This window comes from Rhineura floridana, chromosome 12, assembly GCF_030035675.1.
Source record: "Rhineura floridana isolate rRhiFlo1 chromosome 12, rRhiFlo1.hap2, whole genome shotgun sequence".
Classification (NCBI taxonomy): domain Eukaryota; kingdom Metazoa; phylum Chordata; class Lepidosauria; order Squamata; family Rhineuridae; genus Rhineura; species Rhineura floridana.
In genome coordinates, this window is record NC_084491.1 from 25,155,666 (window position 1) to 25,181,171 (window position 25,506).

The following is a 25,506-nucleotide window of genomic DNA, read 5'->3' on the forward strand; positions in this document are numbered from 1 at the left end:
CCTTCAGCAGTCTCTTTAGTTTTATGTTGTTACTTTTAGGTATGGGAAAATAGCAATGAACAATAATTCAAAAGGAAAAGTATAATTATCGTAGAGGGTGATGTTAAAACTTCAAAATATATGCCAGCGGCCGCAGTTTACAAGTTGACAAGCTGTGCGCTGTCTACTGCTTTAGCATTCACGCACACGCATTATATGCATGTTCACTAGAGATAAGAAGCATTCATCTCCCACTCAGGGCCAAAGTAGATGTGACATTTGTCATGTAGTTTGCCTGATGTGCTTGAATTTTTTTAAAAAGTAAACAGTTGGGGGTTAAGGTGTTGGACTACGACCTGGGAGACCAGGGTTCAAATCCCCACACAGCCATGAAGCTCACTGGGTGACCTTGGGCCAGTCACTGCCTCTCAGCCTCAGAGGAAGGCAATGGTAAACCACCTCTGGATACCGCTTACCATGAAAACCCTGTCCGTAGGGTCGCCCATAAGTCAGAATCGACTTGAAGGCAATCCATTTAAACAGTTGGTGCAGGGGTGGGGGGTGTTGAGTAGATTGGGACCGTCATTTGTGGGGGAAAGAGGGGCTGAACTTTTTCTTGTCCTGCTGCAGTTCCATTCTCCTCGCACCTGCTATTATACAATAATAAATTTATTACAGTCATAGACCAGCAAACATTAATACATCTATACAAATGACGATTGTCATTAGAAATCGGCTTTAAAAGTCCAAGAAGTTCTAAAAAGTTCTATTTAAAAAAGGAAAGTGTCCTTAAATTATGCTTAAAATAAGATAAAATAAAACCTAAACGTTTCTTTAAGATACAAGGCAAAGAATGTTGCTGGTAAGATTTTAAAATCTTCAGGAAATTTCAGCAAAAGCAAAGATTTATTATCAGGCTATAGAGACAACAGCGCAAAACTGCTTAAACTAACAAAGTGAGGCACATTACCATATCCCTGAGAATAATTTAGAGGGCAAGCTTCTCCAACAACTTAAGGCAGTTACACCCTATAGATGAAAAGGCCAATTCAAGATCTTATGTAGGTTGAGAAGCTACCAAAGTCTTTCTGGAGCGGATGGTGGCAGCACAGAAGCTGGCTACCTTAGCTGATACATGGGAACTATGGTCTGACAGGAGGTCGTCCATATAAAAAGTTTCATCTCTAATAGAGATTCTTTGGAGAATTGGGGTGAATAAAGCAGCTCGGACGTCACGATAAAATGGACAGTGGAGTAAACATGGCCAACCAACTCCACTGCTCCATCATCGCAAGGGCATACCCGCTCAGCGTATTTGATTTTCTTAAACCTGCCCTCCAAAAGTGCCGAGGGTAATATGTTAAATTTTGCAAGCGTAAACGCCAATCTGAGTTTAGGAACGGTCAGATTAAACAAATAGCGAGCAGGAACAAATGGCCTTGTATTATACCTGAGGTCGGGATATGCAGCTGCTCGAGCTACATGGGTTTGCAATTTGGTGTCATAAATTCTTTGGAGGATGTAAGATTTTGATTTGGAATAGCCCAATGTCAAGATCATAGAGGGGGAGAACCCTAAGGATAGTAATGTAGTAGTTAAGGACTTTTTCCATTTTGAGCAAAAAACATCAGTTAACGTTAATGGGGCCAATCCCACAGGTACAAACAGCAGTGTTAGCCAAAATTTAAATTTGAGCATCCATATACGGGCTTCTATCATAGTAAGCCCTGCTTCTAAATGTAGGATAGCAATGGGGACGCAAGATGGAATGCTGAAAATCGATCTCAGAAATTTTGTCTGAACTATTTCAAAGGGCGCGTATTTATCATAAGCACCTATTTGCGCGCCATAAAGTAACTGGGCAATGACTTTGGCCACAAAGATCTGAATAGCGGAAGGAACATGCTGTCCTCCTTTATTATAATAAAAAGAGAGGAGCGCTTTTGCAGTTCTGTGTGCATTGGCAGTAGCATTTTTTATTTGAGGTCACCATGATCCTGAGGAATGAAATATCATCCCAAGGTATCTATAAGTTGTGACCTGCTCTATAGGGCGATCATTGATCTGCCATCGATGTTTTAATCTCCTCCTGGTAAAAAACATTACTTTTGATTTGTCATAGTTAATTTCCAGGAGTTCTTTTTTACAGTAACTAGCAAGGGCACTCAACAATAGGTCTCAGCCCAATAGGTGTCAGTGAAAGAAGGACAACATCATCAGCATACATGAGAATGGATAAAGGCCTCTTTGACAAACTAGGATAATGAGTTCCTATAGGTGATAGAGTTTTAACCAGGCTGTTGATATATAAATTAAACAACTTGGGGGCTAAAATGCATCCCTGTTTAACACCCTTAAAGGTTGGGATGGACCTGGATAGGTGGCCAGCTCAATTGCACCTAATACGTAGATAGGTAGATTCATATAAGCAGCGTATTAGTGCAAGCAAGCATCTATCAATTTTAGTGGACTTTTTTAAAAATAGGGATGATTATTGCCAGGCCCCAATCTTCTGGAATCAGAATCTATACATGTGAATAAGGTAGCTAAAACTGGTGCCCACCAGTCAGCATTAGTTTAAAAAACCTCAGATGGAATATTATCTGACCCAGGTGCTTTGCCTGTTTTCAGTTTGGCGATTAGACTGATAATTTCTTTAGGTGTGACGGGAAATTATGGCCATTAGACTTGGGTGATTGATGGCGTATCTGTTCTCTAGCATAATTTTTAGTAAAATGGTCTTCCCAAGTAATCATAGATATGGTTAACTGAAAGGTTGGGCCATCCCTTTGCGACCATTTTCCAAAAGGTAGATGTATCCTTTGATCTAGATGCTTTCAACAGGCTTTGCCAGTTTTCTTTTTGTGCTAGAGACTTTTTTGCTTTAATTAGATGTTTGTAGCATTTCTTCTCCTCCAGCCATTTTATGAGTAGTGGCAGAGAGTTATTGTCTCTATACGCTCTATATTTTGCAATAAGAAGTTTCTTCTGAGCTACGCATTCGTGATCAAACCAAGGTTTGGATTGGTAAACAAATCTGAAGGGCTTAGTCGCAGATTTGGAGAATAAGCTCTTTTGTAGGACCAAAATCAATTGCTGAAAAGTATCTAGAGCGAAATCGGCAGAGGTTAAGAACATAAGAACATAAGAAGAGCCTGCTGGATCAGGCCAGTGGCCCATCTAGTCCAGCATCCTGTTCTCACAGTGGCCAACCAGGTGCCTGGGGGAAGCCTGCAAGCAGGACCCGAGTGCAAGAACACTCTCCCCTCCTGAGGCTTCCGGCAACTGGTTTTCAGAAGCATGCTGCCTCTGACTAGGGTGGCACAGCACAGCCATCACGGCTAGTAGCCATTGATAGCCCTGTCCTCCATGAATTTGTCTAATCTTCTTTTAAAGCCGTCCAAGCTGGTGGCCATTACTGCATCTTGTGGGAGCAAATTCCATAGTTTAACTATGCGCTGAGTAAAGAAGTACTTCCTTATGTCTGTCCTGAATCTTCCAACATTCAGCTTCTTTGAATGTCCACGAGTTCTAGTATTATGAGAGAGGGAGAAGAACTTTTCTCTATCCACTTTCTCAATGCCATGCATAATTTTATACACTTCTATCATGTCTCCTCTGACCCGCCTCTTCTCCAAACTAAAAAGCCCCAAATGCTGCAACCTTTCCTCGTAAGGGAGTCGCTCCATCCCCTTGATCATTCTGGTTGCCCTTTTCTGAACCTTTTCCAACTCTAGAATATCCTTTTTGAGATGAGGCAACCAGAACTGTACACAGTATTCCAAATGCGGCCGCACCATAGATTTATACAACGGCATGATGATATCGGCTGTTTTATTTTCAATACCTTTCCTAATTATCGCTAGCATGGAATTTGCCTTTTTCACAGCTGCCGCACACTGGATCGACATTTTCATTGTGCTGTCCACTACAACCCCGAGGTCTCTCTCCTGGTTGGTCACCGCCAGTTCAGACCCCATGAGCGTATATGTGAAATTAAGATTTTTTGCTCCAATATGCATAATTTTACACTTGTTTATATTGAATTGCATTTGCCATTTTTCCGCCCATTCACTCAGTTTGGAGAGATCTTTTTGGAGCTCTTCACAATCCCTTTTTGTTTTAACAACCCTGAACAATTTAGTGTCATCAGCAAACTTGGCCACTTCACTGCTCACTCCTAATTCTAGGTCATTAATGAACAAGTTGAAAAGTACAGGTCCCAATACCGATCCTTGAGGGACTCCACTTTCTACAGCCCTCCATTGGGAGAACTGTCCGTTTATTCCTACTCTCTGCTTTCTGCTTCTTAACCAATTCCTTATCCACAAGAGGACCTCTCCTCTTATTCCATGACTGCTAAGCTTCCTCAGAAGCCTTTGGTGAGGTACCTTGTCAAACGCTTTTTGAAAGTCTAAGTACACTATGTCCACTGGATCACCTCTATCTATATGCTTGTTGACACTCTCAAAGAATTCTAATAGGTACTGAGACAGGACTTTCCCTTGCAGAAGCCATGCTGGCTCTGCTTCAGCAAGGCTTGTTCTTCTATGTGCTTAGTTAATCTAGCTTTAATAATACTTTCTACCAGTTTTCCAGGGACAGAAGTTAAGCTAACTGGCCTGTAATTTCCGGGATCCCCTCTGGATCCCTTTTTGAAGATTGGCGTTACATTTGCCACTTTCCAGTCCTCAGGCACGGAGGAGGACCCGAGGGACAAGTTACATATTTTAGTTAGCAGATCAGCAATTTCACATTTGAGTTCTTTGAGAACTCTCGGGTGGATGCCATCCGGGCCCGGTGATTTGTCAGTTTTTATATTGTCCATTAAGCCTAGAACTTCCTCTCTCGTTACCACTATTTGTCTCAGTTCCTCAGAATCCCTTCCTGCAAATGTTAGTTCAGGTTCAGGGATCTGCCCTATATCTTCCACTGTGAAGACAGATGCAAAGAATTCATTTAGCTTCTCTGCAATCTCCTTATCGTTCTTTAGGACACCTTTGACTCCCTTATCATCCAAGGGTCCAGTCGCCTCCCTAGATGGTTTCCTGCTTTGAATGTATTTATAGAATTTTTTGTTGTTGGTTTTTATGTTCTTAGCCATGTGCTCCTCAAATTCTTTTTTAGCATCCCTTATTGTCTTCTTGCATTTCTTTTGCCAGAGTTTGTGTTCTTTTCTATTTTCTTCATTCGGACAAGACTTCCATTTTCTGAAGGAAGACTTTTTGCCTCTAAGAGCTTCCTTGACTTTGCTCGTTAACCATGCTGGCATCTTCTTGGCCCTGGCGGTACCTTTTCTGATCTGTGGTATGCACTCCAGTTGAGCTTCTAATATAGTGTTTTTAAACAACTTCCAAGCATTTTTGAGTGATGTGACCCTCTGGACTTTGTTTTTCAGCTTTCTTTTTACCAATCCCCTCATTTTTGTGAAGTTTCCTCTTTTGAAGTCAAATGTGACCGTGTTGGATTTTCTTGGCAATTGGCCATTTACATGTATGTTTAATTTAATAGCACTGTGGTCACTGCTCCCAATCGGTTCAACAACACTTACATCTCGCACCAGGTCCCGGTCCCCACTGAGGATTAAGTCCAGGGTTGCCGTCCCTCTGGTCGGTTCCATGACCAACTGGTCTAGGGAATAGTCATTTAGAATATCTAGAAACTTTGCTTCTTTGTCATGACTGGAACACATATGCGGCCAGTCTATGTCCGGGTAGTTGAAGTCACCCATTACTACCACATTTCCTAGTTTGGATGCTTCCTCAATTTCATATCTCATCTCCAGGTCTCCCTGAGCATTTTGATCAGGGGGACGATAGATCGTTCCCAGTATTAAGTCCCTCCTGGGGCATGGTATCACCACCCACAACGATTCTGTGGAGCAGTCTGCCTCTTTTGGGGTTTTGAGCTTGCTGGATTCAATGCCTTCTTTCACGTATAGAGCGACTCCGCCACCAATACGTCCTTCCCTGTCCTTCCGATATAGTTTATATCCAGGGATAACCGTATCCCACTGGTTTTCTCCATTCCACCAGGTCTCCGTTATGCTCACTATATCAATGCTCTCCTCTAAGACCAAGCACTCCAGTTCTCCCATCTTGGTTCGGAGGCTCCTAGCATTAGCGTACAGGCACTTGTAAGCAGTGTCTCTCTTCAAGTGTCTTTGGCACTTGTGGTTAGGCCTGTGGTAATTTTGCTCTTCTGAATTTATATCCTGTGCCCCTGCTCTCACAATGCCTACTTCTAGGCCTACCCCTTTTAAAATTTTATCATTTCTTTGGTTTTTATCCCAGGGGGGAGGTTTATTCTGAACCGGACCTTTCTCAGCTCCTGTCGGGTTTCCCCCCTCAGTCAGTTTAAAAGCTGCTCTGCTACCTTTTTAATTTTAAGTGCCAGCAGTCTGGTTCCATTCTGGTTCAAGTGGAGCCCGTCCCTTTTGTACAGGCCCAGCTTGTCCCAAAATGTTCCCCAGTGCCTAACAAATCTAAACCCTTCCACCCGACACCATCGTCTCATCCACGCATTGAGACTGCAAAGCTGGGCCTGTCTGGTTGGTCCTGCGTGTGGAACCGGTAGCATTTCAGAGAAAGCCACCTTGGAGGTCCTGGCTTTCAGCATCCTACCTAGCAACCTAAATTTTGCTTCCAGGACCTCACGGCTGCATTTCCCCATGTCGTTGGTGCCAACGTGCACCACGACCACTGACTCCTCCCCAGCACTGTCTACCAAACTATCTAAACGACGGGCGATATCCGCAACCTTCGCACCAGGTAGGCAAAACACCTTGCGGTCTACATGCCCATCACACACCCCACTGTCTATGTTCCTAATGATCGAATCACCCACTACAAGGATCCCTCCACCCCCTGGAGATATATCCTCGGCACGAGAGGATAGCTGCTCATCCCCCAAGGAATGGGTCCCTTCTAAGGGATTGTTTCCCTCTTCCTCAGCTGGATGCTCTCCTTCCCCGAGACCATCGTTCTCCATGATAGCAGGAGAGCTATCATCGCTGGAGTGGGACACAGCTATAACGTCCCTTGAGGCCTCCTCCACACACCTCTCTGCCTCTCTCAGCTTTTCCAGGTCTGCCACCTTGGCCTCAAGGAAATGAAGTCGTTGCAGCTATGAGCACTTCACGCAGTAGAAGACAGCTGTCACAATTTAATAACCCTTTTAGGTCATTTTCTAAGTAAGCCGACCATCTGATACGTGCTGCTCGTACTTCAATTTCTTCATCCAGAATTGGTTCTTGTTCAGCATATATGATTTGATTGCCACAAGACAAGGCGAGAACTAGTAGTAAGTGGTCGCTTTCAGGGCGATTTTCCACTAAACAGGTAGATACTGTGTGTAGGAGTTCCCAGGAGACGATGAAAAAATCGATGGTAGAAGCTCTAGCACCAGATAGAAAAGTAAGTTCTCCATTGTTATCTTCTTCGACTTGCCCGTTTACCGATATCAAGCTCAGATTATTCAACATTTGCATCAGGCAAAGCCCGAGATAATTGGTGCCTTGATCTTTTGAATGTCTAACCGGAATATCAAAAGTTCCCTCTGTTGTTGGCAGAGGTTCTTTAAAGCGGGAATAAAGGACTTCATCACTCGGACCTATCGTGGCGTTAAAATCTCCCGCTAGAATCACCATAGCAGCTGGGAATAAAGCTGTCAACTTGGCAATATATTCCTCTACTCTTAACATCGCGGCCTTTGCGGATTTTTTTTGTTGGCAAGGAGGTAAATAGACATTTACAAGCAGTATCCAAGCCCATTTGAAATTGATCGCTATTGAAGCAGCCAACCTCACCAGGGGGTTTGGGTTAATGATAGATGCTCATAAGTTGGTAGTAATGAGCAAACTCAGTCCTCCTTTAGGACGTCCATCTTTAATGCTTGGGGTTGCAGCCAGCGAGTAAGACGCATACCCGTTCAGGTGGATTTCCCCACATGACCAAGTCTCCTGGAGAAGGATGATATCATGTTTTTTGAGATAGTCCAGGAAAGATGGATCAGAAGATTTGTTCTTCCAGCCAGCGATATTCCAAGACAGAATTACTAATTGTGAGATAAGATGCTTAGGTGATTGTCAAATTGGGACAAATTGTCACTGAGGCAGGTGGTAACTCTAGAAAAGACTCAATAGGGGTAATTTTCTCTAAGATTGGGTCGATTCTACTAACATTAGATACTATTGGCTTCAAGGAATTTGGCAAGCAATTCTTAAAGCTGCCCATCTTCTGAGGGGACCCCTCTTCATTTTCGTTAAGCCGTCTCATAGTCGTCCATGAAGGAGTTACACGAAGAACAGCTTCCACATTGGGGGAAGCAAGCAGTTCCTGCTTGGTGAGGATCAGTGTCATATTTAAAGCCGTTAAATTCATTTCAGCAGAAATCTGGACGGGGCGGAGAGTTTTTTTTAGGTCCAATTGGTCCAATTGTTACATCATTTAGATCTATAGGGTGATCAGCATACAAAATCGCAGGATCTTCCTTCTTGGTATGTACTATCTCATTATGGCCCTCGTTCTCAGAAGAGATCAGTCTGCATTCTAAGAGAGTTTTTAAAGTATTAAGCCTTGTTATAATTTCAATTTGGGCTACTGGAGGTAAGATAGAGAAGGAATTAAGTAGCATTTTCTCCTCTTCAATGAGGAGTATCATCTCATTTTGGTTCCCTGTCCCAGTTTGTGTCTCTAAGAGCCGTGGACCATGGAATTTGGCAGGAGAGCACCATTCCTCCATTTCAAGGTCAATTAGATTTATTTCCGGCACTCTGTCAGGGCTTGTCAATATTCCATTCTCACCAGTTAGAGAGTGAGTGAATAGTGCTTGGGGTGGCGCAAGGTTCTCAAACATTCTTGAAGTTAATATGCCTCTGGCGTATAACGCGTCTCTATTTTCATAAAGCATTTTGGCTTTGCACGGCTCATTGAAAGTCACCACCATACGGGCAGTGGTGTAGTTGTAAAATAGATATTCTATTTGAGATATATCTTCGATGGTAGTTGGAACAAAGGTAGTGCTTTCAATGATTGTTAAAAGATGGATTCTGCGCTCTTTTTGAGATATAAAACCTATAGGTTTGGGATAATTCGATAAGACCAGTTTGCATTTATTAAGTACTAGACACCAATTCGAATCTTTCAGCGACTTCGGAGCTGTTATCAGTTCCGGCAGTGTGAATGACCCAGGGTTCTGTTGATCCAGCTCCTGTAACAGAGGAATGGTATTGATAATAGGGGGTGGCGGGGGGGCTACGATGTCTTCGCAAGGCGTATTATTATTCCCACCCTTGCTTTGTTTAGGCTTAATTTGTTTAGGCTTGGCTGCATTCTTGGAGGCCAGCTTCTCATCCCGCTTTAAGGCGGTATCCAGTAGTTTAAACAGCTTTCGAAAGAATAATTTATTGGTATTATGATGGATTTTTAGATGTTTAATGTTTTTGCTCTTCTTATTCATCTTTGAATGATTACTACGGTACGTTATAGTTTTCCTCTTGGATTTTTTATTATCCCTCAGGGTTGAATTTTTGATTTGCCTAGATTGCGAGGGGGCAACGGAGGAAAGTGACCTTGAGTTCTCGTCCTCACTCGTTCGCCCAGATTTTATATACGTCTCAGCCAGAGTAGTTAATAGTTGGTTAGATTCGGCTAAAAACGCTTTAATGTGTTCTCTTTCCCTTGCAATCATAAAAATCCACGGTTCAATTAAAGGGGCAATTCCTTCGTGTGGGGCGGTTGGGTCCTTAGATGGCTCACTATGAGCAGAAGGTTTACTACTTGAATTAGTTTCCCATGCGGTATGTTCCGGGGCTTTTGAAGAATGATTAAGACTTAATCCAGTTTCTTCAATTTCTTCAATTGGACCATCGCTCTTGGACTAGTTGTACCTTGCAGATCCATACATTCTGCCCTAGCTATTTCTTGTGCCAGGTTTGTGGAAGCCGGGGCGTAGACATCAGTTTGCAGACCCCCAAAGTTGTCCAATGACCAGTCCAATACTGGGATTGAATGCTGGGAATTTTCTCCGTCTGTCTCTTTATCTTTCTTTCTTTCATTCTTTCTTTCAATACTCTGCTTAGGGGGATAGAAATGAGTAATTTTCGACTGCTTAGGTCGTCCCTTTCCAGCAGTAAGTTCAAGTGAGGGAACAATCCCCAAGTTCCTATAATCATTTCTGGTAAACACCATATTTCAGCGCTACCACCTTAAGAGTTACTTTAGAGGCTGGTTTAAGAGCCATTTCTGCAACACAGCAGCAAGCAACATATAATGAGTAAACACTCATAAATATCAAGCAGCAACAGCTTGAAAGCTTAGCGATGTTATTGACGTCCAGTGATAAATGAAGAAATTTATGATGATAACTTACTTGGTGCAACTCTGAATGACGCCAGGCCGAAACGAGGAAAGCAGATATCAACAAGGCGCTATCATAAAGAAAACAATCTTCCAAGGTCAGCAGTCGCCTCAAGTAAGTATAGAGTTGTCATAGGACTCTCCAGCAGAAATAAAATATAGGTGCTTGGTCTTAAAATAAGGGTCCTTGGGAGATAAAGTGTGGAGCTCCAGACTAAGCGTCCTTCTGGCTCGCCATCTTGGCCCCGCCTCCGCACCTGCTATTTGTAATTTAAGGAAAGTTCTTATTGGTGCTAATGGGAGCTGCCCTCTCACTGCGAATAGCATGTATATGTGCATGGGATTCTGATCAGGACTATGTATGTGTATGTGTGTGTGTGTGCATAGGGTGATGGCCCCCTTCCATACACCATGGTCCCAATCCAGCTGACTCCCCTCCCCTTGTTTTAAATCAAAGGACGTCAGGGCAAACTACATGACAAATGTTGTATTAGTTTGACCCTTGGAGATCTAACTTCTGGAGATCTAAGGAGGAGGTTGAACCCTGATGAATGGCAGCTATAGCACCTCATAATAATAAAATTCTGACAAGGCACCTCTCCAAATACAGTAGGGACAGTGATTTACGAGGGACATGGATGAGAAAACAAAGACTGTTGTCAGTAAATGGAGTGAATGTGCCTGTGTTACATTCCCCAAGAGGTCTATTTGAAAATAACATTCTATACCAGTCTTCCCCAACCTGGTATTTTGAACTACAATGTGCATCAGCCTCAGCAAGCAAGGCTAATGGTGAGGAATGGTGGGAGTTGCTGTCCAAAATACCATGTTTGAGAAGGATGTTCTATATCCCATAGATGGAGCAGCATCTGAATCCAGACTTCTAAACCAGGGATGAGGAAACTGTGGCCCTCCGGGTATAGCTGGACTAAACTCCCATCCTTCCTGACCATTGGTCATGCTAGCAGAGGCTGATGGGAGTTGGAGCATCTGAAGGGTTATAGATTCCCCACCACAGCACTAATCTTTGTTTTATGTACCACATAACTCCATTCAAAGCAAAGAAGTGTGTGGGAAGGCTCAACTGCCTTGCTGTGACGAAGGGGTAATGCAGCCATCAATGAATCAGCAGCACCTTCCCCATGGTGAAGCCAATAATTCATGTTTATATGTAGCATGGTGATTCCAAATAGTGTCTGCTGCAGCGAATCAGGGTGGTAGCTATTCTGGATCATGACAAAATAGAAGAATATGATCTTTATTTGTGCTTGACTACTTGCTTTTAATGGCTTCTGGATTCGTCATCACTGCTTGTTGTGACTCTTTTAGACCATAATGAGATCTAACTGCTCACACCTGCTCTGTATGAATACTTGTCAAGGCTGTGGATGGTCTAACCTGTGATCTGAGTTTGCAGTAAATAGCAACAAGATCCAAGCCACAGCAGAATATATAGACACAAGATTAAGTAAATCAAGGCAAGGAGCCAGACCAGGCATTCTCAGGTAGAAAGAAGACTGAAAAATTGTTGGGAATCAGAGTGCTGGCTGAAGCTGAGGAGTCTGTTCAGGGGTGGAAAGATGGAAACAAAAGGGCTGACTGATGGAATGAAACAAGAAAAAAAGGACAAGCTAGAAGCTGTGAGTAGGAACCCATGGGTGTCACCAAGATATGCTTCACCAGATGATGTTGGACCACAACTCCCATCAGCTCTAGACAGCATAGCCAATGGTCAGGGGTAAAGGAAATGGTGGTCCAACAACATCTGGAAGGCACCATGTTGGCTGCCCTTGATCTACTTTCTCCAATGAGGAGAAATTTTACTGCCTGCCCTTTAAATAGATTAATGTTTTGTATCCTTACCCTCTTTTAGGTCCTGCAGAGGGCACCAAACTTTGGGGCCTACAGAAATCACTAAGTTGGAGACGTCACTCAGCATAAGATTGACCCTAATCCCCGGAGGTACCCAGTTAAACCCCTGCACCCCCATGACAATATTATCTTGAGATTTAACTCTCCAGTTTTCCCCCAGGCAGTTTCTTTTATATTTTAAGATACACATGATACAAACAGCAGTGGATAGTTTGTTATTCTTCATGCCCAAGGTGTCCTAAATCAGTGGAACTCACAATGAACAGTTGTGAGAGTGTGTGTGTGAGGGCTCCTCTCTATGTTTTCCAAATGTGTGCCACAATTGGGCCAGGAGGATTAGCCCACTCCTCTCCAAAGCTGTACAAAACAAGAGTGTTGCTAGTCAATGCTAGGGACTAAGAGGTGACCTGTATTTGATTCCATAGGTCAAGTTCTTGAAAGCCTGTTTGAGTAAAACCACATTCAGATGGATGGATGTCCAGGTTGGCCATTTGTCAAGAAGTCCTTCAGAGCAGTTTTATGAGCCCCAGAAAGAAGAAAAATATGGATTACTCCTTTGTCACCCTGTGCCCTTATGTACTTTCTCTGCAGCAGCCGGTGATGCTCATTATGGAGCTAGGATGCTGGCCTAGATATGGGGAAGGCTGATTTCAGTCTTATATGGTCTACTTTTAAAACAAACAAACCTATGGCCCACCTATGCGTTTTAAATTTATAAAACAAGACTGCCTGCTAAGGTTTTCTTAACAGCTTAAGACATAAGTAGTATTATGTTAAGTGATCCCATGTTTCCACATTTGTTTAAGCACAAGTGCCTTGGTGGATCAGACTAAGATCCAGTAGTCTTTAAAAATCCCAACAAAACTCGTCAGTGATCCACTAGTGAACTGCAGTCTATCTCATCATTGGCCTGGATAGAGCATAATGCTGTTATTACATTCACCCAGATTGACTTTCAGAGTATAAGCTAACATGTTTTAAAGTCAAAAATACATTGATTCTCACTGTGTTTTATTTGTTCATTTATTTAAAGCATTTGTTAGTCACTCTTCAACCAGAGTGGATTTCAGATAAAAATGTAAGGATGAAACGGACCCCTATAAAATAAACATGTTGCAGAATAAGAGCATTAACAAAACAAAAAGGCCTGGGTAAATTAAAGGGGTTTAACTTGGCACCTAAAGAGAATAAAGACAATTCTAGAAGAACATTCCCAGAAACAAAGTTCCAAAGATGAAGTGCCATAACCAAAAAGGCCCTGTCTCTGGTCAACCCTACTTTATTTCATATGGTAGGGAATACAGAGCAGGGCCTCTGAAGCTGATCTCAGTAGCTAGGCAGGTTCATTTAGGAGCAGGTGGGCTTTTAGGTATCCTGGGCCTCAGCTGCTTTATAGGTTAAAAGCGGCACTTTGAATTGTACTCAAACCAGACAAACAGATGGTATAGCTATTTCAAAACTGGTATTATATGTTTGGTATACTTGGTACCATGCTGTACTAACTGCAGTTTCCAAACGGTCTTCTGTTAAGTTCTTACAGCAGGAAATTGCTTATAGTTGGAGCAAATTGCCAACAACTGACCACACAGGCATCAGTGACTGATGGCAGCCTTGCTTGTAAAATACTACAGGCTTACACGTCCTTTGTTAAAATGCAGGAAGATGTCAGAAGTGTAATACATGAAGTCTGTTCAGTGTTCCTAATTTCAAGCAGATGTGTGTATTGCCCTTTCAACGTTGACTTCTGAGAATACATCATTGTCTTTTGAAAGTAATTTGGGAACTGTCCCAGTTGATGCTGCTTAGGACACCCTTACATCAGTGAACCTCATCTGATTGTAAGACCAACATAGACTATGCAGTCTCATCCATGATCTGGAGAGAGGATAGGGACCAGCACAGGCTCAAGTTGTTGCTGTATGAAGGCAGTGAAGAGTTGCATTGAAGGCACACGAGGCCCCATTTAACAAATGCTGCATAGACGCACAAGTAGACTGTTCCATCTCTTAGGGTTTCCCAGTCCAGATTCTTGTCTTTGATAATAAATGATACTTCTATGGGGGTGATTCAGAGGCATTGCAAAGTGAGGGACTCCTCTGTGACCCCTCGGGTCTGAAAGAGAGGTACACTTCCCGCAGTGCAGTACTGCCCCCCCCCCAGGATCCTCCCCCGATCTTCAAAGGTAACAGCTGCTTCACCGAACACTCTGTTCAGGAGCAATTTTGTTGCTGTGGAAATGCTCCTGACGTGTCAAATTGAGGGGGATCCCTGAGCATCAGCAGAGACAGCCTGTCTGCCTGCAAATGCCCCTGATTAGTAGGCAGCACCATCTAGGAGCATAAAATGCTGGCAGCAGCCTTCACGGTGCGCACCGTCAGCAAGGTCTGGAGTTATTGCACAACTGTCTCACAGTTAGTTCTAGTATTCTCTACCTCACAAGGAACCTGTGTGTTTTTGATTAAGGGTGGAGACAGATCTGGGTAACTGCAGGATTTTTTTTTTAAAGGGGATTATTTTCTTTTTTGTCCCAGAAATCCTCAGTGCAACTTGAAATCTGCATAGTATCTAGTAGATCCTAATTGAATTAAGTCTTTTTTCTCTTCTGTATTATATCTTACACTGAGGGCCAAACTAGGTGTGGTGTTTATTATTGTTGTTGTTGTTGTTGTTAAATTTATTTATACCCCGCCTTTTGGCCAAAGGCCCTCAAGGCGGCTTACAAAGAAAAATAAACGCAAGATAAAAATACCTCAATAAAAGCAATACAATTTACAAAAATTAAACTAAAAAACAAATAACATTAAGAAAAAAACTGTCCTTTTTGTTCTATGCAAGCCTCACAAGGGTCTGTCCTATGTTATTCATGTTCTTTTGTTTGTTTGTCTATTACAGATAAATAGGTGGAGGGGGGGCATGCTGAGCTGGGTTGGGACTGTGGTGGGGTCAAAGGTTTATGGTCCCAAACTGTCTCAGCCCCCACTCTGCAACTGTTTGTTGCCAGAGCGGGCGCAATCAGCCATGCAAGGGCTAAATACATGAATATTACCAACATTTAGATGGGCTTTGAGACCTTGGGCCAGTCACTGCCTCTCAGCCTCATGAAAACCCTATTCATAGGGTCGCCATAAGTCGGAATTGACTTGAAGGCAGTACATTTACATTTTTTTGTGACTAAAGCACATCCGATGCACATTTAAATCATATGATTTCCCGCAAAGAATTCTGGGAACTGTGGTTTCCCTGTCACAGAGCTACAGATTCCCAGGAGCCTTAGCAAACTTCAGTTCCCATGATTCTTTGGGGAAGTTATATGTTTTAAATGCGTGTTGGATGTGCTGTAAATGTATGGTGTGGATCTGCCATCAAGCCAGCTTCTCTCTCTCCCCCTTCCCCCGCTTAACATCCAGCCAGAGTTTTCTGGAAAACTCAAAAACTTGCTTGCATGCTTATTTATTTATTATATCCCACATTTCCTCCAAATAACTCAAGGTGACATACAAACATGATTCTCTCCGTCTTGATTTTATCCTCACAACAACCCTGTGAGGTAGGTTAGGCTGGGAGACAGTGACTGGCCCAAGGTCACCCAGTGAGCTTCACAGCCAACCAGGGTTTTGAATCCTGGTCTCCCGGGTCCCAGTCCAGCACTGTAACTACTACACAACACTGCCCCTCTCTCTTTTGTGCCACTTTGTTTGGTCATCTTAAAACAGGTGTGAGGAGCATTTGGGGGGCATCCTGCCAGTGGTGGTTCAGGAACCAGAAGTGAAAGGTGGGCAGAGCAGTGGATGTGACTCTTATCATAAGAACATAAGAAGAGCCTGCTGCTGGATCAGGCCAATGGCCCATCTAGTCCAGCATCCTGTTCTCACAGTGGCCAACTAGATACCTAAGGGAAGCCCAAAAGCAGGACCTGAGTGCAACAGCACTACTCTCCCCACTTATGATTCCCATCAATTGACATTCAGAGGCATACTGCCTCCGACAGTGAAGGTAGAATGTAGCCACTGGGCTAGTACGTATCTTTGTACAGTAAACTGCATTCCAGGCTTCCAAAAGGTTTTTTAAATTATATTTTTATTGGTTTTTAACAAGTGCAAATTATTTTACAAACAAAATGTAAACAAAACTTCCATGATGACAAGAAGACCACACTTGTTCATATATTTCTAAATTCTAGACCTCTTTTTGACTCAGGTTAACTTAATCAGTTGAACTCCCATTTGGAGCCACCTCTGCTTTTGCTGTAGCCACATAGCTCTCCACAGAAGCTCCTGAGGTTGTTGGGGTCTCAGGACACTTGTGTACTTATTCACATGACTAAGAAATGGAAACCATGTTCTGTCAAATTTATCACCTTGTGGTTTTTCCCATTACACTGTTGCAAGAACACCTGCACTTGGCTGACTTTCTCTTCTCCGAAAGATACAGGATCAGTTTCAGGCCCTGAACCTGGCAACCCTAATAAAGCTCCAAGGGGCCCTTTAAACACTGAAGTGTAGGAAGGTTGTAAATCCTTCCACTTTTGTGTCCATGCTAATGATACACAGTTGTTTTTAGTAGTTTGTTCTGGCTATTCAGTCATCTGAAATAGCAAATGACTGAAATGCCAAACATAACTCAGCTAAGAAGGGCTCTTCCTTCTCTAGTCTTTTCCTTCTTAACCACAACTGGCAACACCACTGTTTTCCCCCTATTATATATTTAATTTTTAGAAATGACATGTTTGTATCTTGCTGTTCCGGAGACTGATATCTGATCTTCCTATCTGAGCTCTGTTCAAATATTGTCCCATATATATTGTTATTTTTCTCATATCTGGCCTCATTTCACCAGTCGTGGGATTATAGCCCAGTGGCAGAGTACATGCTTTGCATGCAGAAGGTCCCAGGTTGTATCTTGGTCATCTCCAGGTTTGTTTGTTTTTTAAAGGATCAAGTAGGACGTGAAAGTAGGTGAAACCCTGGAAAGCCTCTGCCACTCAGAAGAGACAATGGCTTGATCACTATAACACGTTCTACATGGTACTGCCTTTGAAAATGGTTCTGAAATTGCAGTTGGTTCAAAATGCAGCAGCCAGAATGTTAACTGGATTATATCATCCCTGTGCTTTATCCACTGGTTCCCAATTTGTTTCCGGGCCCAATTCAAAGTGTTGGTTTTGAGCTTTAAAGCCCTAAACAGCCTTGGACCAATGTGCCCATATGTACCTGCTTATGATTTAAGATCAGCTGGCTCTGGTCTCCTCTATGTGCCTGGAATGAAAGATGTTAGAATGGCAAGCATGTGGGAGAGAACCTTTTCAACTGTGACCCCCAAACTTTGGAATATCCTGCCCCAAGAAACCCACTCTGCTCCCTCCCTGATGGCGTTTCAGAGACTTCTGACAACCATCTTATTCCAGAAAGCCTTTAGGAGGAACTGAAGGTATAGCCTGAAACTCATTTTATTCCCCCCCTTTAGTTTCACCTCTTTATTCCCCTTTTAATATCACTCCCCTAAATTTCTTAACTGTATTTTATGTATTTTTATCTATTTTAATGTTTTTGTGTTTTTACTGAGTATGATCTCATTGTGAGCCAGCCTGAGTGCCCTACTGTAGGGTACGAGATAGAAATTAAATAAACAAACAAAAAAATGGCTACATTCAGATGGGCTTTCAGTTGCTTTGCCCCTCCCTTCATATGAGCAAGCAATCAAACCAGGAGGTCTTCCGTTAGCTATAGTTTCCTGTCTCATTGTCCAAACCAGGATACTATGGTTAACAGCTTCAGAACAAGCCAGCATATTAAGCCATGATTTGAAACTGGCTTAATATCCTGGCTTGTTCTATGGCAATTAACCAGAGCGTCCCAGTTTGGATTGAACCAATACTGGGCTAGGTGGACAAATACTCTGACTGGCACCTTCCTTTGTTCCTAATTACTGTTTTTAATAACATATTTTTCATGCATTTTGGTTGATTATAAATCTATATTATAATTTGTATACTTGCCTTTCTCCTTGCCCTGGTTCTGTATCTAATTTTTATGATTACATTTGTATCACACCTTGCTTCCAACATGAAGCTCAAAGTGGTGTACATAGGGTTCCCACCAAGGTCACTGTATTCATGTGCTTTCAGAACATACCTTGGGACCAGGTTCTTCCCCAAAGCTCCAAATATTCCAGTTAGATTAGATGGGGCACAGCCACTATCTCTGAGAGCATCCAGTGTGGCTGGGATTGTATTTAAATCACCCAACCTGGTGGGCGATGCTGATTATGTGTAGGTCTTTCTCATAGAACTGGGACCCTTGCTGGGATGAGGGCTCCTCATTTCAGGAGACAAGCCCACGTGACTGACCACATCCACAAGGCTGGGTCATGTAGATGGGCTTGTTGGTTTGGTTATAACAGGGATGGGGAACGTGTGGCCTTCTAGATATTGTTGGACTCCAGCTTCCATCAGTTCCGGCCAGCATGGGCAACAGTCAGGGATCAAGGGAGCTGTAGCCCAATAACATACAGAGGGATGCAGTTTAAGGCTGTAGCTTGGTGGCAGAGCATCTGCCTTGCATGCAGAAGGTCCCAGGTTCAGTCCCTGTCATCTCCAGGCATGGCCGGGAGAGACACCTGCCTGAAACCCTGGAGACCCTCTGCCGGTAAGTACAGACAGTATTGAACTAGATGGACCAGTGTTCTGACTTGATATAAGGCAGTTTCCTATGTTCCCTTCTCTGGACTATAAAGTGGGGATAGATAAGGTCTACGTTTATGACTAAATAGAGGTGACACCCTCTATTCACCATGATTCACTGCTTTAATTCTCTCCTCCCCCCAGCCTTGCTCCAATACAGGAAGTGAGTTTGATGGGAAAGGGTTCAAGCTGTAGAATGCATAGAGGTACAATGGGGGGGGTAGGTTTCACTTCCATTCCCCGCTCCAGACCCCTACTTGATAGCCAAACCAGCAAGCACGTGTTTTGCAAGCACATGCAGGTCTGGTCTCCCCATTTGTCCTCCTCATTTCTATTGCAGGTACCAGCACATACTTCTGACAATAGTTTGCTTGCAGCCTGCCCTCGCTGCTTCCACCCCTGGGACAGAAGAACAGTTGCTACAAAAAGTAGGCCTGTAAGAGAGGGTGAGAAAGCAATAAACGGCAGCATGATCCACCTGATTCTCACAGTTTTTGCCATGTGACTGTAATGTGACATCTCCAGCCAGCCCAATCTAGTGCTAGACAGAATGTGGCTATATCAGTGCTGGAGTTGTTGACTGCAGGTTGGTCGGTGGCCGCTTGAGGCATCTTGCAGACACATCTGGTCTGCTGGGGCTGCATAGTAAATAAATAAAGGGGCAAGATGCTACTTAGACCCTGGGGTCAGTGAGAGAGCTAAGTATGTGACATTGTCTGTTCCCTATCTTGGTGCTTCAATGGCACATGACATTTTGGCCCCTGAAATGAATGGCCTTAATGGCTGTCTCCACAATAAAATATATGTTTGTAACTATAGGTTGTACAACCTGATGGTTTGCAGCCTTTGAATGTTATCCATCACTTGAGGTAGCTCTATTTTATTGTAGGGCCAGCCCTGCCTGATCACTACAGCAGTGAGTAAAGACGTGTGGGCACTGGGATTGGTTAAGGTGCGGGGCAGAAGGGCAGAAGATGCTTCTGCTGCATAGTCTTTTTGCTTGTGAAGAGTTGTGTAAAATCAAGACCTCCCCCCTCCCCCAACAGAATCTGTGTATTTAAGATTTGCCCTACTGGCAGAAATCCAATAGGTATAGCTTTTCCAGCTTCATTTTTTAAGAGCTAAAGTCAGATTAGCTGTTCATAGGGACACACTCAGAGAGGCTAGCAGTTTCTATGTGCCCAAACACATAAGGTTGTATTCAACTAACTTTTACCCAGTGTAGACCCATTGTAATGAATAACTATGACTAACCTATGCCGATTAATTTCAATAGGCTTACTCTGAGTAAAAGTTAGTTGAATACAACCCATACCTCTGAACAAATTATGTTCCCCTAAGTATTTCAGGGCTTGTGGGTACAATCTTATACACACTTACCTGTGTAGTAAATCCCGATGAATATATCTCTTGAGTAAATGTGCATAGGATTACACTGTATGTGTATCTCTATCCATCTGTGTATGTATGTGAGCTCTAGCCCAAAGGACAAGACAATGCCTCCCTCTAGTCAACATACTGAATCTGGCCAAATGGGCAGTTGCATCTAACTTCATCACTGGTGATACGACAACATCCTTCAGTGTACCTGAGTCCAATTGACTAGGAGGCATATCTAGCTTAGAGGCCTCAGGGGGAATGGTGGGGGGATGCAAATACAGCTGTTTCACTCTGCATTATAGTAGTAGGTCTAGCATACACACTAGGGATAGGGTTTGCTGCCTAGTTCCGATCCGCTTGCATTCTGATAGTCCGTCGTTCGATCCTGATCCGCCCTGTTTTTATTCCCGCTTGCTTTGCATAATTTTTAACATAAATGCTTATGTCAATGATCACGGTGTTCCACGTGGTTTAACAAAACAAAGATATTGTGTGTGTGTGTGTCCTCCCTGGACCGGGACATTCTGGGTAACTATAGACTGATCATTAATATCCCATCCTTTGGCAGAGTTCTTGAAAAGGTGGCCATTGGCCGGCTCCAGGCTGTCTTGGGTGAGACTGATATTTCTGGATCCATTTCCATTAGGGTTATGGCCTGGTTTTGTCACTGAGACAGCTTTGGATGTCCTGTATGATGACCTATGTTGTGAGAGAGACAGGGAGTTTTCTCCTGTTGAAACTCCTTGAGGAGCTCCTTGAAACTCCTACCAGCAGCTTTCAGTACCATCGATCATTTTATCCTTCTGGAGCGGCTGTCTGAGTTGGGAGTGGGGAGCACTGCTTTGCATCAGTTCTACTCCGGCATGGATAGCTGGCTCCAAAAAGTGGTGCTTGGCAGATATTGTTCAGCCCTATGGAACCTCCTATGCTGTGTATCTACATGAAATCACTGAATGGCATAATCCATAGATATGGAGTGTGTTGTCATCAATATGCTGATGATATTTAGCTGTATTTACATCTCAGTCAGGTTTGGCAGGAAATGTGCTAAACCAGGGCCTGGTTGAGGTAATGGACTGAATGAAAGCCAATAGACTAAAGCTTAATCTAGATAAGACTGAGGCACTTATCTGAGTGGGTGGTTCCTCAGACTAGATGGGTGGGGTGCCATCTGTTCTGGATGGGGTTGTATTTCCCCTGAAGGAGCAGGTGAGCAGCTTGAGGGTACATCTGGCTCCAATGCTGCTACTAGAGGCACAAGTTGCCTCCATGGCACAGAGTGTCTCCCAGCAGCTCTTGATGGTAGCCCAGCTGTGACCCTATTTGGATGGGGATAACCTAGTTTTGGTGGTCCATTCTCTGGCATCCTCCAGTTTAGATTTCTGCAGTCAGTTATACATGAGGCTGCTGCTGCTGCTGCAAACAATTTAGCAACTGTAGCTAGTGCAGAATTTGGCAGCCAGATTACTGACTGGGACTGGGCATTCTGAGCATATAACACAAATTCTGGCTCACTGGGTGCTATTTAGTTCCTGGGCCCAATCCAAAGCACTGGTTTTGACCTATAAAGCCTTATATGGCTCGGGATCCTGATACCTCAAAGGCCACCTCTTCCAGTACAAACCTACCGGAACCTTACAGTCATCATGGGAGGCCCTTTTTCGTGTGCCTCCTGCAGGGGAGATGTGGAGGCAGGCAACAAGACGGAATGTTCTTTTTAAGCGGTGGACCGTTGGCCGTGGAATTGGCTCCCCAAGGAGGTTCACCTGGTACCAATGTTGTCAGCTTTTAGGTGTCAAATACATTATTGTTTTCCCAGCCATTTGGATCTTGATGTGGCTTATTTGAGCTGTTCTTGATGTTCATCTTTCAGTTAGTTGGGGAAGGATATTTTCCTTGTTACTGATTGCTGGTGGATGAACACTTTTAGTACCTAGGTATTTTTTTGTTTTTTTTACTATTTTCTGTTATCTTAACTTGTTATGAGTCACTTTGGGACTGTTTTCTGTAAAAAGCGATGAATATATTTCATAGTAAATCAGTAAAATATATTTCTCACTGTTGTGTAAATGCAGTCTCTCTTTGCTTCTCCTGATAAGAGCCAGCACTGGCTGAAAAGTCCTGTATAACTAAACAGCAGAAATTCTATCTCGCAGTTCTGTCTGTGCCCTTCAGACTTGTAGGCAGTGATCTATCCTCTCCCCCCCCCGGTTTCCTCCTGGCCATAGGCTGCTAATTGCAGGCAGCTGTCAGGTGGATGAATGTCTGCTGCGTATTAATTGCAAGGGCACATCATTTCATTGGTAGGTTTGCCAGATCAGAGACATTTTAGGGTTATAGAATTTGAAACAGAGATGTCTATTATGTTCTATGGGACTCTGATGTTCTGGAAGAACGGACAACCCTTTAAAAGAAGGATATTTGGCCATTCTATTTATTGGTAACTTACTAGCATTCAAATCCAGGCCGTTGGGGATTGAAAGATGGTGCCAAGAGACATGCAAGTCTAAGCTTCCTTTTGATTTTTGAGGCCTCTGTTATGTAATGTTGTTCTTTGCCTTACTATTTACACTTCCATGCTAGGGGCATGGGAAAAAATGTTCCCATCCCAGGCAAAGATATTTGCAGGGATGACTCCATAAAAAAGTAGTTTGAGGGAATGAAGAGGTAAGCTAAAGGCCATTATACGGGGAGCAAGGATTTGTTCCATGCTATATAGGGTTTTGATAGACTGTGTGTGAAAGCTAGGAGAGCAAATGTGGGAGCAAGAAAAATTTGGGGGCTGCGCTACCCTTTGGAATAAATAATGATCAGCAGCATAAGATTTCTTTTCCTGGTGCAGCTTTAAAGCTTTGGTGTCCGCAGTTGGAAAAGTTCACAAGTGGATGCAATTGCATCACCATTCAAATGGGATTGTGCAGGACAACTGATACTACCAGAGAGTCCCATGGTGTAGGGCAATGGGCTTATTTTTGTTGTTTATCTAGATAGGAATTCTATTTTTGCTAAGTTAAAGATTGCTCTGGTAGATGGTGCGGTCATCTGGACCTGTGCTGACAGTGATGCTGGGTGGATTGTGTTCGAGTCATACTAATTTAAAGAGCTTGGCAGTATCAAGATGCACCATCTTCTATCCCAGATCCACTGCTGGCATCAGGGGTTTGGCAATGTTGGGCACATTCTAGCACCCACAATCATACAAGGGGCCTAATGCTAACCCCCAGAGTCTCTTGGCCCTCCTCCTCCTGCTCCTGCCTGTTCACTTGCCCTTTCTAAGCATGCAAGTAGTAACAAGAGTGAGTAGGTGCAGCAGAAACAGCATCACCCACTTGCCTTGCACTCTCCCTTTGGGTTGTTAGGTGGATTTGGCCTGGCAAAAGAGGACAAGTGAATGGGAAAGGGTGACACTAGTGCGGAAGAGATTTGTCTACTTAGAGGGTGGGGCCCACTGATAGCATCTTGCCCAAGACCCTCCCCCCCCAAGCGTGGAGCCAACACTGCCCAGATCAGGCTCAAGGGAAACTGGTTCTGAATTGCTATAGCAAAATCTGGGTGGTATACAGTGCTGATTGGCTGGAATCTGTGATGTAATTCTCTAAATGCTGGATCAGTCCTATCAGTAGTTGATTTTTATTATATATAACCAGTGGCCCTGACGGTGCCCATGGGTACCATGGCGGCCTCAGGTATCTCCTTTGGTACCTGCCTAGGCACCGTGTCCCTCCCAATTGTTTTTTTAAATGACGGGAGGGGGTTATTTAAGGGGGTTGCCTGCTCTTTTTTAGTCTGTGTTTTGTTTGTTTTGGGGTGTATGTAGGTTTTTTGACTGTTTTGGGGGGGAGTTCTGAGCATTGCCAGTTTTTCTTGTGTGAAATGGGTATCTTGTGGTGCCCACGACAGTTGCTTAAATTTTCAAATGTACACCTGGGCCTAAAAAGATTGGGTACCCCTGATTTATAACAATAACAAATAATAAAAATTAAGGAGAAGATTTACAATTAAAATTAGTATTAATAACTGCATGTTTTGTACAGAGCTATGAACAGAACAGGAGCTTTCATAATTATGCTTTTGTTGTTACAGTGTTCTGTTTTCAGTCAGATAAGCCGGAATATAAGGAATATAGTAGAAGCAAATAAAAGGGCAATGAGATGTGAATGAACAAATGGAGGATATACTTTTGTGTATTGGATGGGCAGGGAGTCACACAGATTACCACCCTGGGCTCCTACTGGGAGGAAGGAGGGGATATAAATCAGACAGACAGACAGACAGGTCGGTCGGTCGGTCGGTCACAGTCGTTGCTGTTTGGGTCAGTATTTTTATTTATGTATTTATTTATTGAAATAATTTATATCCCACCTCCAGGACAGCTGACATCAATTAAACCATCTAGCAATAAAAACAATCATATACAGTAAAATCCATTAAGACAGATATATAATTTTTGTAAAAAGGAGACATTCCTGAGAGATAAAAGTAACAACCTGACAATCCAGAGGCCAGTCAAAAAAGGAAGGTCTCACACAATAGAAGATCGTCAGAGAGAGGGGTGAGGTTGACTTCTCTAGGGAGGGAGTTCCAGTACTTCAGCACAGATTTAATTCTATTTGAAGCTCTCCAGAAAGGCACCCCATGTGCCATTTATTTATTTATTTAAAGCATGTTTCTATCCTGCTTTTTCCTGAAAAGGCTCCTAGAGTGGCGTATGAATTTTTTAACTGGATATTCCTTCAGATATGCCACTCAAAATGCCATTTCTGGAAGTTTTGCTATTTCCTCATCAATATCACATGGAAACTATGCGTGGTATATCTGGAGGACTGAATCTGGGATCTTCTCTATGCGAAGCATGTGCTTCTCCATTAAGCTATGTCCCCTCCCCGTAGAAGGCAAGACAGAAGTCATTTTGAATTACATGGGCTGTATGATCTGTACAGGCTGGTGGTGGCTGGTGAAATGTTGTGCCAGAGGAGTGAACTAGATGGCCTTTTTGTTCCTTTCATTTATATGATTCAGTGAGCTGCTTTTTAACATCATGCATAGCACCACCTGCCTGCAGTAGAAGGCAAGTGCTGCATATTGTTGTTACCATCTGTTAAAATATCTAGGCATGAGAACTGGTATGCGGATGGGGACTAAGGAATAAAAGTCCGAAGGTAGATATCTGTTGTCTTCAACTTCCTGGCCATTTGCAGAGAAGTTAGACAACTGTTGCCACTGAGCGGGCCTTTCCAT

At 43.3% G+C, this 25,506-nt stretch overlaps 1 protein-coding gene across 19 annotated transcripts in view; it reads left to right on the forward strand.

Annotated features, from left to right (window-relative positions):
• Positions 1-25,506, forward strand: part of CAMK2B (calcium/calmodulin dependent protein kinase II beta) — a 273,787-nt gene that overhangs the window by 103,117 nt on the left and 145,164 nt on the right. The window contains exon 1 of one of the 19 annotated variants that reach the window (XM_061593515.1): positions 10,357-10,452. The exons of the other annotated variants lie outside the window; for them this stretch is intronic. The gene's annotated coding sequence lies outside the window, so the exon portion shown is untranslated. Of the gene's footprint in view, positions 1-10,356; positions 10,453-25,506 lie in introns of those variants that run through there. 19 annotated transcript variants of the gene reach the window in all.